Here is an 18,286-nt window from a genome sequence, read left to right on the forward strand (position 1 = left end):
TATTTTTTATGTTTTTTATAGTAACAACCTAACTGTGTAAGTGAATTTTAGAGTTTTAGCTTTGAGTTTTACAGCTAAATATAGAGTGATCTATATTAAGCAATGAATGATAAATTATTTAGTTATCATGATAAAATACTTATATGTATAATATAAAACGGATAACATATTAGAATTATCGGTAAAACAAAATATAATCCAAAAATAAAAGTATACCTAGGTGCAATAACTAGATAGATATCAAATACTTTGCTTCGTACTTCGTCGTAAACAACCTTCTGGCAAGGTCTTAAAACCCTCTCTCAAATAATAGTAATATTATAGCAGTCATTTGGGTGAGGCTATATTTAGTGGCGGACAAGAAATTACGGCAATGATGATGATGATGAAAATGATCACAGTATTGTGACATAAAATCTTATACTAATATTCTAGTAACAGGGTGAGTTTAACGCGAGATTAGAGTAAGTGGTAAGGTTGGAAACAGGATTGGACTTGGTATAAGTTTTATCGATATTGGGGTCGATATTGAATTACTATTTCTGAGACTTGTCCCTAAATTTACAATTTTAATTTAATAGTTTAGAAAAACTATTATACTATAAACCGTCGATATGTTATTTATTTATTGATCAATAATCACATTACCAAAATAAATAAAAAATAATTGAATATCAAACAGTAAATACTAAAAAATTATAGCTTTTCTCTAGAAATATTTACTTTAATAAAGATTTTTTTTTTAAAGTAACTCCTGGATTCTCCAAACAGTCTTATAATAGATTAATTACCAGTTTAAACAAAATATTTTTTCCTTGTATTATTATTTACTTTCTCTTTATATAAAAATAAGAAGCAAGACCAAAAAGTCAACAATAGATTGCCTTACGTTAATCGTAAGATGACTGATCTCATTTATTTATTTGTAGGAAGAAATCTACTTTGAATTACAGGTATATATATTATATTTTGTTTTACCGATAATTCTAAGATGTAATCCGTTTTATGTTATACATATAAGTATTTTATCTTGATTACTAAGTAATCCATTACCCATATTATATTAATACCATATTTTATTGGTATTCATATATTCTTATTTCTTTATTAACCAATGTAACAGTTTTCGTCACATAATGGCAAGTCAATATTTACATTATAATTTTGAAATTAATAAAATAAATAATAACAATGATAATAACATTTAAATCATAAAATAAAAATAACATTACAAATTCATTACCGTTAACATTATAAATTAGGTAATATATGTCAATATAATGGTAACTAAATTGTCACACTTCTTATAGTTAAACGTAAATAAATAATAATGATAAATAAAGAATGGTAAATAAGGTTTAAATAAATAAATGTTATAGTACTTTATAATTTAATGTTTATCTTTTATCGAAATTTATATCGACACTACTCCGGCCCTGGCCAACTGTTTCCGCGGGTGTATCTGGAACTTAATGTTTGTATGTGTCAGTGATGTTTATTTCCTTTTCCTGTCTCAGAAGAGGTTGAATGCGCGGCCGCGGAATGTATAAAACTATATTATTTCCCACCACACCATGTGGTTTCCATTTGAAACGTGTCGATTTTTACAATGGAATGGCAAATTGTGATTTCGATTGGAGTTCTCCTTTTACATTGAATACATTGTTGTTTGGAGTTTCATTTCGTTTGATGTTCAATTCCAAGGTACGATAGGCTCCAAGTTGGAAACGATTTTTGTTTTAGTTTATTTAATAAAATATAGTATAAAAATTCTTGTATATTATGTGAAATAATTTGTATAAGGACTTGTCGTGCGAATTGGTAAAAACTGTAATACTTAAGCTGTTTTCAATCGACTTCAAAAAGGAGATTTTCAATTCTGCCAATTTTTTTATGCTACGTGAGTCCAACGAAAGTGATAACCGTCACCTGTAGATATGAACAGCATCATGGTGATAACAGAGTATGCTCTGTACTTTTCATGCATTGATATTCCTGAGGACTAAGGTGTTTTGCCTCATCATGATATCAGCCCTTAACTGTCCACTGCTGAATATAAGCATCCCCCTTAGGGGGTTTTTCCAGTAGTTGCCATGCTCGGCGGGCGGACTGCTGCCTATCCCTCGCCATCCCATAGTCGCCTCTTACGACACCCACGGGAAATAAAGGGGTGGTTTATTCTATATTGGTACCACACAGACCTTGTAATTATTTAGAACAGACCAGTTCATTACGTTTAATCATAATGTGACATATACGAAACAAGAAATATATCTGCAATTCTCCCTGTCTACCCCGTCAGGTGTACATCGTGAAAATACATAATAGGTGTTTAGAATAGTGACAGTTTGTAATTCCAAACCCCGCAAATTATTCATCAATTAACCTCCAATTACAAACAAGCCGGCGCGGTCGGATTGTGGTCGGACAAATGTATCCTCTCCCAATTATAGATAACACTGATTTTGTCTGATTATAATTAAAGTAATTACTACTAATATATTCTATATTTTATTGATATATTTTGTATATTACTCTATCGGACACATCTCACTAGTGATGCGTCGGACCGGATCCGAATACGGATATTTGCTGTCAAGATCCGTGGATACTGATACGGATTTTTATTTTCTTATTCAATCGGTATCGGCGCGTGAGACTTTGAAACAATAGTTGACGTCCGGACGGCCTCAACGACAAGCAGGACACGTTTCGACTTGCATTGCGCAGGTATTACTTTTATATTTCCTTTTTTCATTTTCTTATATTTATAAAAGTCGTGGTATAACATTCTATAATATTGATAACGTTATACAGATAGTTTATTTAGTACCTTTGAGTTATGCACTATTGATATGGTAACTTACTACGATAAATGTTTGCAATATTTATACATATATATGCCAATTATTTTAATTTTAAAAATAAAGTACACTCTGAATATGGAATTTAATAGATTATTAAATCTACCTAATTATTTATATATAGAATTTTATCTTATAAATTGAAAATTAATAAGGTAAAAGATCCGTAAAAGCTCCGCGTAAAAAGTAACGGATACAGACACGGATCTTTCTTCTCCCTCGGATATCCGCGGATAGGGATACGGATATCAGGACATAATTACTCCTACATATATCAATAGGGGTTAAATAAATATAAATAAGAAGTATAAATTGGCCCGAGTAATAACAGTAATTACACTCTTAACACAGTCCATTTTGCTTCACAAAATAATTATATCGTATTTCATAAAAGAAAACTACTTTATTTGTTTGCAAAACCTGTTATTATGATTAAAAAACTTAACTACTCTACCGAATTTTGTTATAGTTTCTATAGAATGTTTCAGAGGGAGACTTTGTACAAAAGTTGATTGCTTGGGTACCTCTGTCCCATTCGTGCTTCTACCGTGAAGCAGTTGTGTTTGCAGAGTTGTGTTTCAGTTTGAAGGGTGGGATATAGCTTGAATTTACTGGGTACAGAGGAATAACACCTGAGTCTTCAGGAATGACAACGTAGGGGGTTATCATGGGCAAAACAGTATACTCTGTTATGTCCATGGTACTGCTCATGTCTATAGGCGACGGTTATCACTTTCCATCAAGTGGGCCGTCAGCTTGTTTGCCATTCTGAGTTGTATAAAAAAAAAGAGTGAAGTAGCTTGTGGCTTTCTCGTAAATACCGTGTGTGTATCAAATTTTATGAGACAAACATACTTTTATTTTTTATTTTTTATTAATAGGTACACATTACAGAGAATTAACAATGTTACTTTAATTTATGCAGTATAATAATATTTTGTTCAAGCTTACCCTCCAAAAATTTGCGTACACAGCATGATCAAAACATAAACACACAGCTAAACAATTATATACTTTTACACTTATAATAGTAGTATAAATAAACAATTGTGGAATAATTTCAATTAAGGATTTTATTTAAGTATTATATAATAAAACTTTTATCATTCGATGTTCGTTTAAAATCCCAATTCCAAATCCTAACCCCACTCTTGCTCCACCAACTTTCCAATATCAAGCCAACCTCACTTCTTGGAATTCAAATCAATTTAATAATAATTGAAATTGAATTTTAAATAATGGAAAACAAAAAGTGTATTATTTATTCTTTTATTACATTTATTTTCATTTTAAGTTAGGTATCAATATTAAATTTTTATTTATCACAGACTAGCGATCCGATCCGGCTTCGCACGGGTAGATAGAACTTTCAAAAATAATATATGACGTGTATACTGGCTAATAATTCAGCTTTTTTATGCAAGTTAAAATGGTAAACAAGCTAATGGCCCGCCTGATGGAAAGTGGTAACCGAATTTTCGAAAATAATATGTAACCTATGTTACTGGCTAATAATGCAGATTTTTATGCAACTTAAAATGGCAATCAAGCTGACGGCCCACCTGATGGAAAGTGGTAATCGTCGCCTATAGACATGAGCAATATCATGGACATAACACGAGTATACTGTTTCGCCCATGATACTCCCCATGCGTTGCCATTCCTGAAGACTAAGGTATTATTTCTCTGTACCCAGTTAAATTCACGCTATATCCCACCCTTCAAACCGAAACACAGCCATGCAAACACAACTGCTTCACGGTTTAAACACGAATGGGGCGAGGTACCCAAGCAATCGACTTTTGTACAAAATCTCCCTATGGTAAATGCTCTTTTTTTTTTAAATTAATAACTTTTATCAAAATATGAGTACACTATTTCAGTAGCATTGCTAAGAATATTATAAGCCTGTAAATAATATAATAATAATATTATATAATGCTCCTCTAGCATGCTTCTCTAAATATTATGTCGTGTGATTTCAACATAGAATGGTCCGCCCCTTCTTTTGTCGTGGGTGTCGTAAGAGGCTACTAAGGATATTTAATGGTCGAAGAATGGGCAGCAGTGTCTCACTTAAAACATCACCAAAGCCGTACTGCGGTTGCCAAATCGCTTGCTAAGTGTGGCAACTATAGGCAAAACTTCCCAGGGGGGAGATAGACAGTTAACGGCTAATATTTTAAGAGGGACGCTGCCGCCCATTCCTCGATCATTAAGTCGCCTTTTACAACACCAACGAGAGAAAGGGATGACCTATTATAGTAACTAGTATAATCCTTATTATAATTATAAATTATTATCCTTATTATAAATATAAACAGTTTGTTTGATACCTTATAGCGCATTAACAACTTAATCACCAGAGGAAGACTTTGTACAAAAGTTGTTTGCTTGGGCATCTCTGTCCCATTCGTGTTTCTACTGTGAAGCAGTTGTGTTTGCATGGCTGTGTTTCGGTTTGAAGGGTGAGATACGGCAGTAAATTTACAGGGTACAGAGGATTAACACCTAAGTCAGGAATGGCAACGCATAAGGGTTGTCATAGGTGGAATAGTATACTCTGTTATGTCCATGGTACTGCTCATGTCTATGGGTGACGGTTACCACTTTCCATCAGGTGAGCCGTCAGCTTGTTTGCCATTCTATGTTGCATAAAATAAAAACTAACCACTATGAGATTTGGTATACATGTACTATATGAGATAGAGTAAGATATATATCTCTCTTCAGTCGTACACTCTTGTCAGAGTGGTCGTGGTTTTTATAATGATAGTGGATCGTTGATGAGGCTCCCCTTCGCGATTGAGATCCTCGTCTCCAGCTACTTCTACTTACAGCCGACCGAGAACATTCCACAAAAGACTGCTGTGTGGCTGTTTTGATGAGGTCAATCCATCGCGTTGGTAATCATTGGAGGATATATATAGACTACTTCTTATCTCGGTCGGTAAATATATCCCGGTGACGGACGAAGTCGCGTGTAAAAGCTAGTACTTATAATATAATATAATAAAAATACAAAAGTAATAGTATGATCACCAACATATTGAAATAAGTCTGTTCTAAAAATATTGAAACACAATGATTGGTTTGAATGAGATAAGAATTGAGAGCGCTCCTTCCTCGCTAACAAAAAATGACACTTTATTACATCTGTCAACCGCAAAACCTTTTGAGAAAGTAACGCGTCGAATGAGGAATTCGCCAAGGGTTTTGTATATTTATTACAATCGATAGTACAATAATATTATTTTCAAATATGTGTATCCCGCGACGTTGCCTGCGTGGATCTGTATATAAAGCGTCCTATATACTATATATATATAACCTCCTCGTGCACCAAATTTCATTCAAATTTGTTCAGTAGTTTTTATGTAAAAGATTCATCCATTTATCTATCTATTCATCCATCCATTCTTATAAACCTTCGAATTTATAATACTACCAGAATGAAATCTATTTGAAATCGATTTTCTTTATACCATTATAATAAAGGTGGCAAACAAGCAAACTCGTTCGACGGTAAATGATCACTGTAGCCTATGAACACCTATAACACTAGAAGTATCACATGTGAGTTACCGACCCCGAAGAAACCCTTTTACCCCCAATACACCCTTTTTAAAGAACACCCATACTGTAGTCTCTCGAGAAAACTTCGGCAGGGAGCTCATTCTACAGCCTGAGTGTTCGCGGAAGAAAACTCCTCTGAAACTGCATTATATGCGTCCATTTATGTTTTAGCATATGAGGATGAATTCCCTGTCGACGGCGAGCATTGCAACGTTAAAAGGTGGCTGTGGGCATCATTTGAAAAAGTTTTATCCAATGACAATAATATCTGTAATGTTTATTATAATTTAAATTACAAATCACTTGCTTTAAATACACTATCGGAACTTAATCTGATGAAAAAGTTGCAACTAAATAGTATCTACATACCTGTTTCTTTATTGACGACGTTTCGATGTAGATTGCACCACGTCGCGGTCACGACAGGGCCGAAGTGAGCGGCGTCTTCGTCCAATAGTCGCAGGTACGATCCCCGTACAATGCAAACATTTGTATTCATGAGATGTTTGGATTGGTCTTACTGTATTCTATTTAGAAAATGCAAAGTATATAAATATATTCTCTAGTGTTAGTAATAGAGCAGAGCAATCCATTTGCTAGCAATGTAGTCTATTAGGTCGATCTCCACGCAGTTTCCCTGGAAAGTATCGTGATTGATTTATTGCTGAATTCGTCACGATAGTCCAACTGGCATGCTTCATCATCATACATCACTAGTACCCCGTCAGTGTATACCGATAGCGTAAGCGGGGTGACCATTTTTTTAGTACTCATGTACTAAATACTATATATATATATATATATATATATATATATATATATATATATATATATATATATATATATATATATATATATATATATATATATATACATACTAATATAGCAGTTCTGCTTAATTTAAGATTAGATGACGCTGATCTATGTTTTGTAAGTATTTATTAAAAAAAAATATCATAATATTATGCCAGTAACGAAAAAGAACACTTATAACACCAGAGGGAGATTTTGCACAAAAGTCTTTTGCTTGGGCATTCCTATCCCATTCTCGTCTATACCGTGAAGCAGTTGTGTTTGCATGGCTATATTTCGGTTTGAAGGGTGGGATATGGCGTGAATTTACTGGGTACAGAGGAATAAACCTGAGTCCTCAGTGCTGAATGGCAACGCATGGGAGGTATCACGGGCAAAACAGTATACTCAGTTATGTCCATGGTACTGCTCATGTCTATAGGGGACGGTTACCACTTTCCAGTAGGTGAGCCGTCAGCTTGTTTGCCATTCTAAGTTGTATAAAAAAAAAAGACTATTCTGTGTTCTAATACTAGTCACAGTTAGATGGCTTACTTCCTAGGGATCCCTGAAATAACAAGGTCTCTTCAACATATGAGTGTCTTCTAAATAAACAGTGACAAGGGAAATATCTATTTGAAAAGCTCCCGAATGGTTATTTTGAAGGCGTTAAGACGTCTATGCTATGTGTCAGGTAATGGTACATTTTTACAATAAATATTAGGTCTTTCTCCATAAATAATAAACATATATTATATATATAATTTAGGAACTGAGTAAAAATATTTATCCGAAAATAGCTTGAAAAGCGTATTATTGAAATAGGATATATTATTACAATGCCTGATACGTTTAGGTAGGTGATTATATTATATGTAAAATTCAATATTTTTTTATAAATAAACTGTATGTTTTATCTACGTCTTCATCTGTGACCAGGATACATCGATTAACTGAAATAAAAAGTAGCTGTTTGCCATTCTAAGTTGTATAGAAAAAAAAGCCTATTTCCATTTATATTTCAAACGCATTTATATTTGTAATGCAACAATTGGTTGAACTATTAGTCGCAATAATAAAGTTATTTTCCTATTTATAATATCACCTAGTAAGAATATCTGTATATAAGAATAGGCCATATCATCCGGAATGAAGGTTGTATGGAACGTTTAATTGTCCAAGGAGTGGTAAAAGGCAAACGTTCTCGGGGTAGATCGCCAACGCGATGGACTGACTTCATCAAAACGGCCACACAGCAATCTATTGTGGAATGCTCACGCTCGGCAGCGAACAGAAATAGATGGAGACATATTGCGAGGACCTCCATCGCGAAGGAGAGCCTCACCGACGATCCACCGTCATTGTGAAAACCACGACCACTCTGCCAAGAGTGTACGACTGAAGAGAGAGAGAGAGAGAGTAAGAATAACGAGTGTATAATTATTGTTTTTTATAATATACGGGTCTTCTATAACGTAGGGATTACCGGCGCCCATAGGGGCCTGCAATATCAGAGAAATTGCGTTACTGTTGCCGGTCATTTAAAAAAGAATATTCTATTTTATTGAAAGTTACGATTTCCTTTATGCAACTCCTAATGACAAATAAGTTGGTATGTGAATGTTGATGTGAATGTTGGTAAGTGATAATCGTCATCTACAGGGGGAAGGGATGGTTAGTAATGGGGAGGTTATAGTCCACATTACAATATACCCTATCAGGTCAACCTCCACGCTGTTCCCCCTGGAAATTATCGTGACAAATTTATCGTTAAATTCGTCACGATGGGCTAACTGACCTGCTTTTTCATCCTCACCTATCACCTCTCACTAGTACCCCGCCTGTGTATACCGATAGCGCAGGCGGGGTTACCATGCCATTTTAATGAGTATTAAAAAAAATCGTTATCTACATTTACGAATGACACTATGGGTTCCCCCCATACGTTACCATTTATAAAGAGTAAAATTTTACGTCTCTGTACCCTGTGATTTCTCATAGTAACCTACCAACCAAATCGAAATATAGAATTATGTAGAATAAATATTAATACGGGGACACTCGTGTGCCAATTTAGAGTGCACTAAGAAGATCGTCAAAGACATCGCCGTGATGATGTATGCATGTTTCATCCATCCTATCATATATCACCCCATCACACCTAGGAGATTGAACTTGCGAAATACAAATGACATTTAGTCCATAGACCCAAGCGCAGATAAATACTCTATGTATTGATCTTTTTTTTCTGACTGTGTTCACTGGGGGGAAAGGGATTGTTAGCAATGGAGTTTGACAGTCCCATTGCTAGCAATATGCTTTATTAGTTCGACCTCCACGTGGTTCCTTCTAGAAACCATCGTGAACAATTCTTGTTAAATTCATCACGATGAGCTAACTGACCTACTTCATCCTCATCTATCATCCTATCATTCCACTGGTGTCCCGCCGGTGTATAACGATAGCGCGGGTGGGTTTACCATTCCATTATCATCCATTAAAAAAAAGACTGTGTTTACTGTTGGCTGTGGTGGACTTTATAGGAAAGGAATTTATATTTTTTCACCAAACGCGTATGCAGGGGCGAGTGCAGATGGCACTCCAAGCCCGCGAGAGGGGAGCGACAGAGGTGTCGACTCTTACTTATGGACTGCGGTGTGCGTCCAAGGGCGCTAGGCCAGCTCGGACCTAGGCTTAGGCCACCACACTTCGCACCCCGTCTAGGGACGGGAAGAGTGAGGGATGGGTGAGAATTCAGAGTCGTAGGGATCTATCAAGATATAAAATCTTACTTTACTTTGGCAAAGCCGTGGGGAAGCAAATTATTTATTTATGTACATATAAAAATAGTTGAGTACATTAGACAGTTTTGGATATATATATGTTATTAATGCACGTAGCATTAGAAAATTAGAGATTTACACGTGAAAGTATTGATAAAAATAAATCCATCAAAACCGATTTCATACAGGGCCGGCTTAACAATATCGGGGCCACTAGACAATGCACCTCTCGCTTACAGGAAAATTGCTATACAGTATTCCACGTATAATAATTTGAAATTTGTTACAAAATAAATTGAAATATGATGATACATACATACATACTTACCTGTCACGCCTGTCTCCAATTAGGGTAGGCAGAAACAATTCGATTCAAATAAAGCTCGCCGGTTACGGGTACTTTTAATTTGGCCCTTCTTCAGCACGTCGCCTATTTGGTCAACATAAATCCGTCTAGTGCGGATACTACCGACATATCCATTCATTCTTGCTCATTAATGTCTTTTATAATTCTTCTTTCACCCATCCCCTCCAAATGACCAAACCGATGCAACATTCCCTTTTCGATTTTTATCACTACATCATCTTTCGGATTACTCTTCTCTCTAATCACTCTGTTTCTCACTCTTTTAATGACGATGTGATATATAAAAAAGAAAAACAAAGCACTTAAATTTTCTTAAGGATTTGTTATATATAAATTTAAAAAAAAAAATATATTAATGCGTGGGGCCCCTAGTCGATAGGGGCCCTCTAGGCAATTGCCTACACTAATGGATAATCCGGCCCTGTATATGAATAGCAACTAGTCATTTGGAAACACTAACGACTATAAATAAACGAACAATAAGTCGGTTTAGTGCTTTATTAGTTATCCAAATAAAGTGCTGGTGCATAATTAACTACGTTATAACTGTGAAAAAACCACTTTCCGTAAATGGACTCTCCCTATATTTGTACCTACGAGTATATAAACGAAAATGGATTTGTACTGTTTGCTTTCTGTTGTTTACTAAAAGTTTGTACATATTTTAGGGAAAGTCAATAAAAACATGTTCACCTTATTTAAATATGGGCCCTTTTCAACAAAGAAGTTTGTAACATATTTATAGAGCCCGCGGCAATCTCTTTTTTTGATGGTATAAATGAATTTACGCTTCTCATACCATCTTGATGTAGGTGTGAGTATGCGATTTGGTCAGCACTACTAATCAGAGTGCATAAGTCCATGGATGTATCCAGGAGGACAAGAGGCCCAGCATATAGGTCTAAGTTAGAAAGTGCTATTTTATTTTTTGAATGGATTATACTACATCATAGTTTAATATACTTCAATAAAACTTAATGAAAAGTTAAATAAACCGATAATAGACCTGAGGGCCTACCATGAAATGTTTTCCGAAATTTCGGAGCCAAACGAAACAGAAATTTGATGTTAAAATTACATAATACATGCCGTTTGGAAATATTAAAAATGTTAAAATATTGTTCATTTGGACTTTTAGGATAGAATGTATGACGAACAAAATGTTACACTCCATTTATCGATCCGATTTTTGTATAAACAAAAACACGAAATTGAGTCCGAAATTTCGGAATTTCATTTCATGGTGGAATGGCTGATCATAAAAAAGTTCGCTGATGTACATACAATACTAATACAAATTTAAAAGCTAAATACAATACAAATCTAAATGATTAAATATTTTGATTTGTTATTAATTATTTAAAGTGCTTATGTGACATTTTTAATAAAATTGTTACATTTTTATTAAATTATTTTGAAATATACTTACCGAAAATGCTGACCACTTCGGTTCGAACAATCCAATAAGATGCTTTAGACCAGGGATGACGCAAAATCGCCAAAAATATAGTAAATAGGGCTAACGTAAAATAGAGATATAATTAGATTGATCAAGATTTACAGAAAACAGTACCTACTTGATATTAAAAAAACTCTTTCTTTTTCTTTAACAAGCTATCTAATAGACAGTAGTGTCACTGTGTCTTTATGGAAAATACGGCCTGCCCTTCAATACTTGATCTTTATTTATGTTCACTTTAGATGTAATAATTGCATGACAACAGTCTTGATAGTTGATAGGAACATTTTATTCTCGTATGTGGCAATAAATCAATCATTGAAGGTAGAAAGAAAAAAATGTTTAGCTGTTTTTTAAAACATAAATATAAAATTTTATCGTTGTCGTTTTTAAATATTTGAAAGGTGACGAATTTAGTTCTACAATCCTTTTAATATCGATGTTAGTTATTTTGTCGCTAAAAGGACACTTCAGGATTTGAATATCTGTAGGAGAATTCAAGATCAAAGCCCTTATTATTTATAACATTTACGAGGTAATCTCAGTAGTTAGGAACTGAGCGATCTGAGTATATTATAAGACAGTTAAAGAAATTTTAGCATATAAAAGGATAAGTCATTTGACCATTGTTTGAATCTAAATAGTGACTTTTGTAAGTTTATTGGTTCGTAATCATATTCTCGTACAAATTATTTATATATATATTTTTTAAATAATGTTACTTAAAAAAATTATGAAAATTGTTGAATTATTCAGTGACAAAATTAAAATTTACGTACAAAATAAAGCCTCTTTATGATAAAAAAAAAGAAAACAAATAACAAGATGACTTTTGATGGAAAAGGAAAAGATTGTACAAAAATGTGAATATCTAAAGCCTTTGTAATGAAAGCATTTTTATTATAATATTAATTTGATTTTATGATGTCTTCATAGACACAAAGGGAATATTTATTACTGTATGAATATATTGAACGGTTTTTATTTTGTTGAGGCCGAAATATTGTAGAATAGGTATTAGAAGAATAGGTAATAATAGAATAGCTAATAATTATAATATATTTTAATATTATAATATATAATTATAATATTAGGTACTAATTTCATTTGAAGCAAAAAATTAGAAGTTCTGTTTAAGTCTCAGGTTAAGTTTTTTGTGCGTATGTTATGCGACAACCTATTACACAGTAAACTTGAATAACAAATGTGCATGACGATCATGCAAAGGCTTTTAACAACCATGTAATTTCAGACATAGTATATTTAAATAAATACACATAAAGTTAGTAGAGATTTAAAAGAATAGCCATTGAGTTTATTGCAGACTCTTTTCAACATACGAGTATAACAACTTTCCGAACTCTGCATTCATACAAGAATGACGATTTAAAGGTACTTGTAAACAAGTATATTTGAATAAAGATTATTTGAATTTACTAGTATAGAATAGTAAAGTCGTTTTCTGTATAGAATGTATTAAATTTTATTTTAAACAATTTTGATTCAGTGATAACTGGCCTGCCATCGTTCTCATCTGTCATCCTTCACTGGTACCCTGCTAGCCTAACCTGGCACAGGTGAGGTTGTCATTACACTATCAACCATTTAAGAAAAAAGGGGGAAAAAGATTGTTAGTAATGGAGACTGAAAATCCCATTGTTAGCAATATACCCAACCAGGTCGACCTCCTCGCGGTTCTCCCATGAAAGCATTGTGGTTAATTCCTGATGAATCCATCATGATGGGCTAACTGGCCTGTTTTCTTTCTCATCTATCACCCTTTATTGGTGCTCCGCCAGCGTATCCCGTTAACGCAGGCGGGGTTACCATACCATTTTCACCCATCAAAAAAAAACCATTTAAGAAAATTGTATTCTACAAAAAAAACCGTCTTCAATTGTGGTAATCCAATTTTGATAAAATTTCTCCGAGGCCAATTTATAATATTCCTTCAAATAACAAAAAAAAAAACTATTTTTCTAAATCAGTTTATAACTGGCTAAGTTATAAGGTAACAATTTAAAAAAAACAATACAATGGAATAGAGAACATCTTTCTGTTTGAGGTCAGTTGTAAAACAAAGTGCATTGTTATATCCTAGCTCGTGTTCTTTGCTCTATATCTATTTATTTATATTTTATTATATACACTAATAATACATAAAAAAATATGACAGAGGGAATATATAGCATTAAGACCGCCTTTTGTATCGATAATTTTTTATAATGTGGTCAATGAAGAATAAATAAATAAATGACAGAGAGCAGGAAATTTAAACGAGCGAACTTAACTCTACAAGAGTTCTCTTCCAGCAAACCTCTTTAATAATTATAACATATATATTTTTTAACTATGAACCACCATAAAGCGACATATAGTAAGTAGTGTGCAAACGATGTCACACTTAGCCGTTCGGTTCCTAGTTTGCGAACGGTCATTAAATAGCTGTTAGAAACTTTTCTAATTAGGCGAGCAGCATTAATCTTCTTGACGTTCCGCGACTCGGTGTGACTGGCACAAGTTGCCAAATTATAGAAATAATTACGTAGAAATTTGTATCGGTACACGATGCTTTTTTACGCGTCGCGTGATTTTTGTTTCCGCGTTGCACCGTGTTGTATTTCTGGACTGTGTTGAATTCTTCCGATTGTTCTGTAGTATTGCATTTATTTGACGTGTGCTCCCGACATAGAATAGGTCGCATCTTCCTTTCCCGTGGGTGTCATAAAAGGTGTCTAAGGAAACTTAATGATCTAGCGATGGGCCAGTAGCATCTCTCTTAAAACGACACCAAAACCTAACTGCGATTACCAGTCCGCCTGCCAAACGTGGCAAGGGATGGATGATAGGTGAGGATGAAGCAGGTCAGTTGGCCCATCGTGACAGATTCAACAATAAATCAATCATGATGGTTTCCAGAGGAAATCACGAGGAGGTCGACCTGATAAGGTTTATTGCTAGCAATGGTGTTAGTTGCTAATCTCTATTACGAACAATCCCTTCTCCCCCCCCCCCCCTCCGCCATCTATAGTTGAGTATAGTCAATATTCTACCTTTCGATAATCATAGTAGTGTAGAAGACGCCAAGCCAATATACGAGTATTTACCATCCTATGTCGGCTTATACCCAGTGACCCGGAGGTTGTGGCCTCCGGAGTTGAAGCCGGGGTAGTGGGGTTCGCCCCGATAGCCCCACCTCACCTGCCATTCTAGGCAGGTAAGAAGACTTGATTGATTGATTGATCATGGTGGACCTCAACCGTTATCACTCTCTATCGAGTGGACAGATAGCTTGAGTGCCAATCGAACCGCATAAAAAATGTAATTATAAAAACAATTCTTATTATTTCGTTTAAAACGTTCATTTCGAATGTTATTTAATTTCACATATCAGCAAGATTAATACACGCGACCAAAAGAATAATTTATATTCGAGGATTCGTTGACAACGACACCGGTTTCATTGAATATTTAAAGCAAAGAGAATTAACATAGAAAGATTTTTTTCAAAACAAACAAGTGAACGCTCCTACGTTCCTGGATTTTTGATAACAGGATTTAATTATTCACAAACTTTTTCGAAATTACGTTATAAGTATTGGAAGATAAGTTTATGAGATGTCCTGGAATGACAAATAAGTTAAGGGCCCACCTCATAAAATATTATGAGGTAATTATAATATTATAGTATGGTAACTATCACCGTCCGGGGGAAAGGGATTGTTAGTAATGGAGACTGAGAATCCCATTGCTAGCAATATACTCAACCAGGTCGACCTCCTCGCGGTTCCCCCTGGAAACTATCATGGTTAATTCCAGATGAATTCATCATGATGGGCTAACTGGCCTGTTTTCATTCTCATCTATCACCCTTCACTGGTGCTCCGCAAGCGGGATACAATTGCGGAGCGCCGGTGGGGTTATCATACTATTATCATCCATCAAAAAAAAGTTATCACCGTCCACCACTGTTATCGAAAACAGAATTTTGATTCTAGTCAATAATAGATGACGTATAGTCAAATTATTGCCATGTGGCATAGAGTAGGCCACCCTTTCCTTTCCTTTGGTGTCGTAAGAGGGAACTAAGGGAAGGTGAGGGATGAGCAGCAGCAGTCCCGTTCCATCCTGTCCCCCTTAAAACATCTCTAAAGCCTAACTGTGGTTGCCAATCCATCTGTCAAGCGTGGTAAATACTGGCAAACCCCCCCAAGTGGAAGGCTTATGTTCAGCAGTGGATAGTTAAAAGCTGGTATCCCATTCGTGTTTCAACCGTGAAGCAGTTGTGTTTGCATGGCTGTGTTTCGGTTTGAAGGGTGGAATATAACGTGAATTTACTGGGTACAGAGGAATAACACCTGAGTCCTCAGGAATGGCAACGCATGGGGGGTATCATGTGCGAAACAGTATATTCTGTTATGTCCATGGTACTGCTCATGTCTATAGGCGACGGTTACCACTTTCCATCAGGTAGGCCGTCAGCTTGTTTGCCATTCTAAGTTGTATAAAAAAAAAATATATAACTATTGAAACTAAAATATATACATAGATATTGCTATAAATCAAAAAAGTTATGGATGGACCCTATGGATTCATTTGATTCGTAGCTGTTTTTTTAAAAATACCTAACTTGGGTACTACCTGAGAAATACCTTTTTTATTTTATATTTTGAATCCCCAATAGCCCTATTATGAGGTGTCTCCGGATTATCCATTCTTACTTGGACAACCTATACACACACACGCACGCACACGCACACGTACACGCACACGCACACGCACACGCACACGCACACGCACACGCACACGCACACACGCACATATGCACACACGCACACATGTACACACGCACACACACACACACACACACACACATATATACACATCAAAAAAGTCTAAGCAAATTTCAAATTTACAATGTGTTTTCGCATTAAATCCTTAGTATTTTCTTATTTATATTATTTTTAATGCTTTTTTAATTTAAACATGTTTCTAATAATCTTAATTACAAGTAAGTACTGTATGTACGTAGTACAAAGTAAGGTGCCTGATAATATATATATTTAAATAAATATACAAAGCAACTTACTCTAACTCATGTCGGTGGTCTTTGCTCTTTAATCCTAAACTTACTTGTTTTAGTTCTAAAACTATTGCCCCTTGCTCTTTGTTAGTTGGGTGTAGCAGTTCTATTAGAATCCTGAGATTTCATCGGCTCGTCTCAAATTAGAACCATTGTTTGATCTAATATTTATATAACCTATTTTCACAAATACCTTACGTATTATTTTCAAAGATTCAGTTTTATATTAACAATTAGTACTTTTATATTTTAATCTTAGGAATTACTAAAGCAATAAGATAAAAGTACAAAAAACTAAAGTTTTTGTTTTATGGTAACATAGAGATATTTTTAACTATTTTATTTATTTTAATTATTTTTTGACATTTACAATACCAGGATAATTTTTACCTTAAATATATTTATACCTATTATTAAATACCAAATTAATATTGCGCTTATTCAACTTTTTAATATTAAGCTGACCCTAAATCAAAAATTTTTAAACAACTCTGTAAATTTTTGAAGACCATTCATTTCTCTTTTTCTTAGCGTAGACAAAATAAATAAAATGTTATCTGTGGATTTTATAATATTGTTAAGCACAAATTATAAAAATTATTGTAACTTTACAATAATTTTTAAATGATTCCAAAATTTATTTTAAGATTTAAAAAAATTAATTAAAAAAATTACAATCGCAAAAAATACTACTACTCATGTGAAAGTGTTGCCATCTAGTGTAATAATTTTTAGGCTGCATCCTCATCATCTTATTAGATTTACCGGACGACTTAATTTGCACTTTAAAGCTCGAAACAAGTGAAGATAAATTATAAATGATCCAAATATGACATTTATATAGTATAATTATTTCATTAAAAAAGTATAGACAAATATATATATCGTGTTTATAGGAAGGAAGGATATAGGAAGTTAAAAATTTAAACTATCAAGAGACAACTTTCACAATAAGCCAGCCGTTGGCAAGCTTTCCCTCCGCGGGTTTGAACACAGCATTATTCAAATATAAGCAGATTCGAGCACTTGGATGCAGCTGGGTGACGACCCCTGTATATTTCCCCTGATTAATATATCCGAATTCCGAGGGTTCCGTATTGATTTTTAATAATAAAGAATGTAAGTGTACTTGAATATTATAAGTTGGTATACTACTTACTCACTATTAGTATTAAAGCGCTTTTCCACTCTGAGTTTGCTGGAAGAGAAGTCTTAAAAAGTTAAGCTTGCCTGCTGTACGCCTTTGCTCCGAATAATTTATAATAATGTAATCTTTGTGTGCGTCATTTAATTTTTTTTTAATTTAATAATATTTTTAATTACAGGGTGCTTAACAATATTATAAAATCCACAGATAACATT

This window comes from Galleria mellonella, unplaced genomic scaffold (genome assembly GCF_026898425.1).
Source record: "Galleria mellonella isolate WM207_F2 unplaced genomic scaffold, CSIRO_AGI_GalMel_v1 utg905, whole genome shotgun sequence".
Classification (NCBI taxonomy): Eukaryota; Metazoa; Arthropoda; class Insecta; order Lepidoptera; family Pyralidae; genus Galleria; species Galleria mellonella.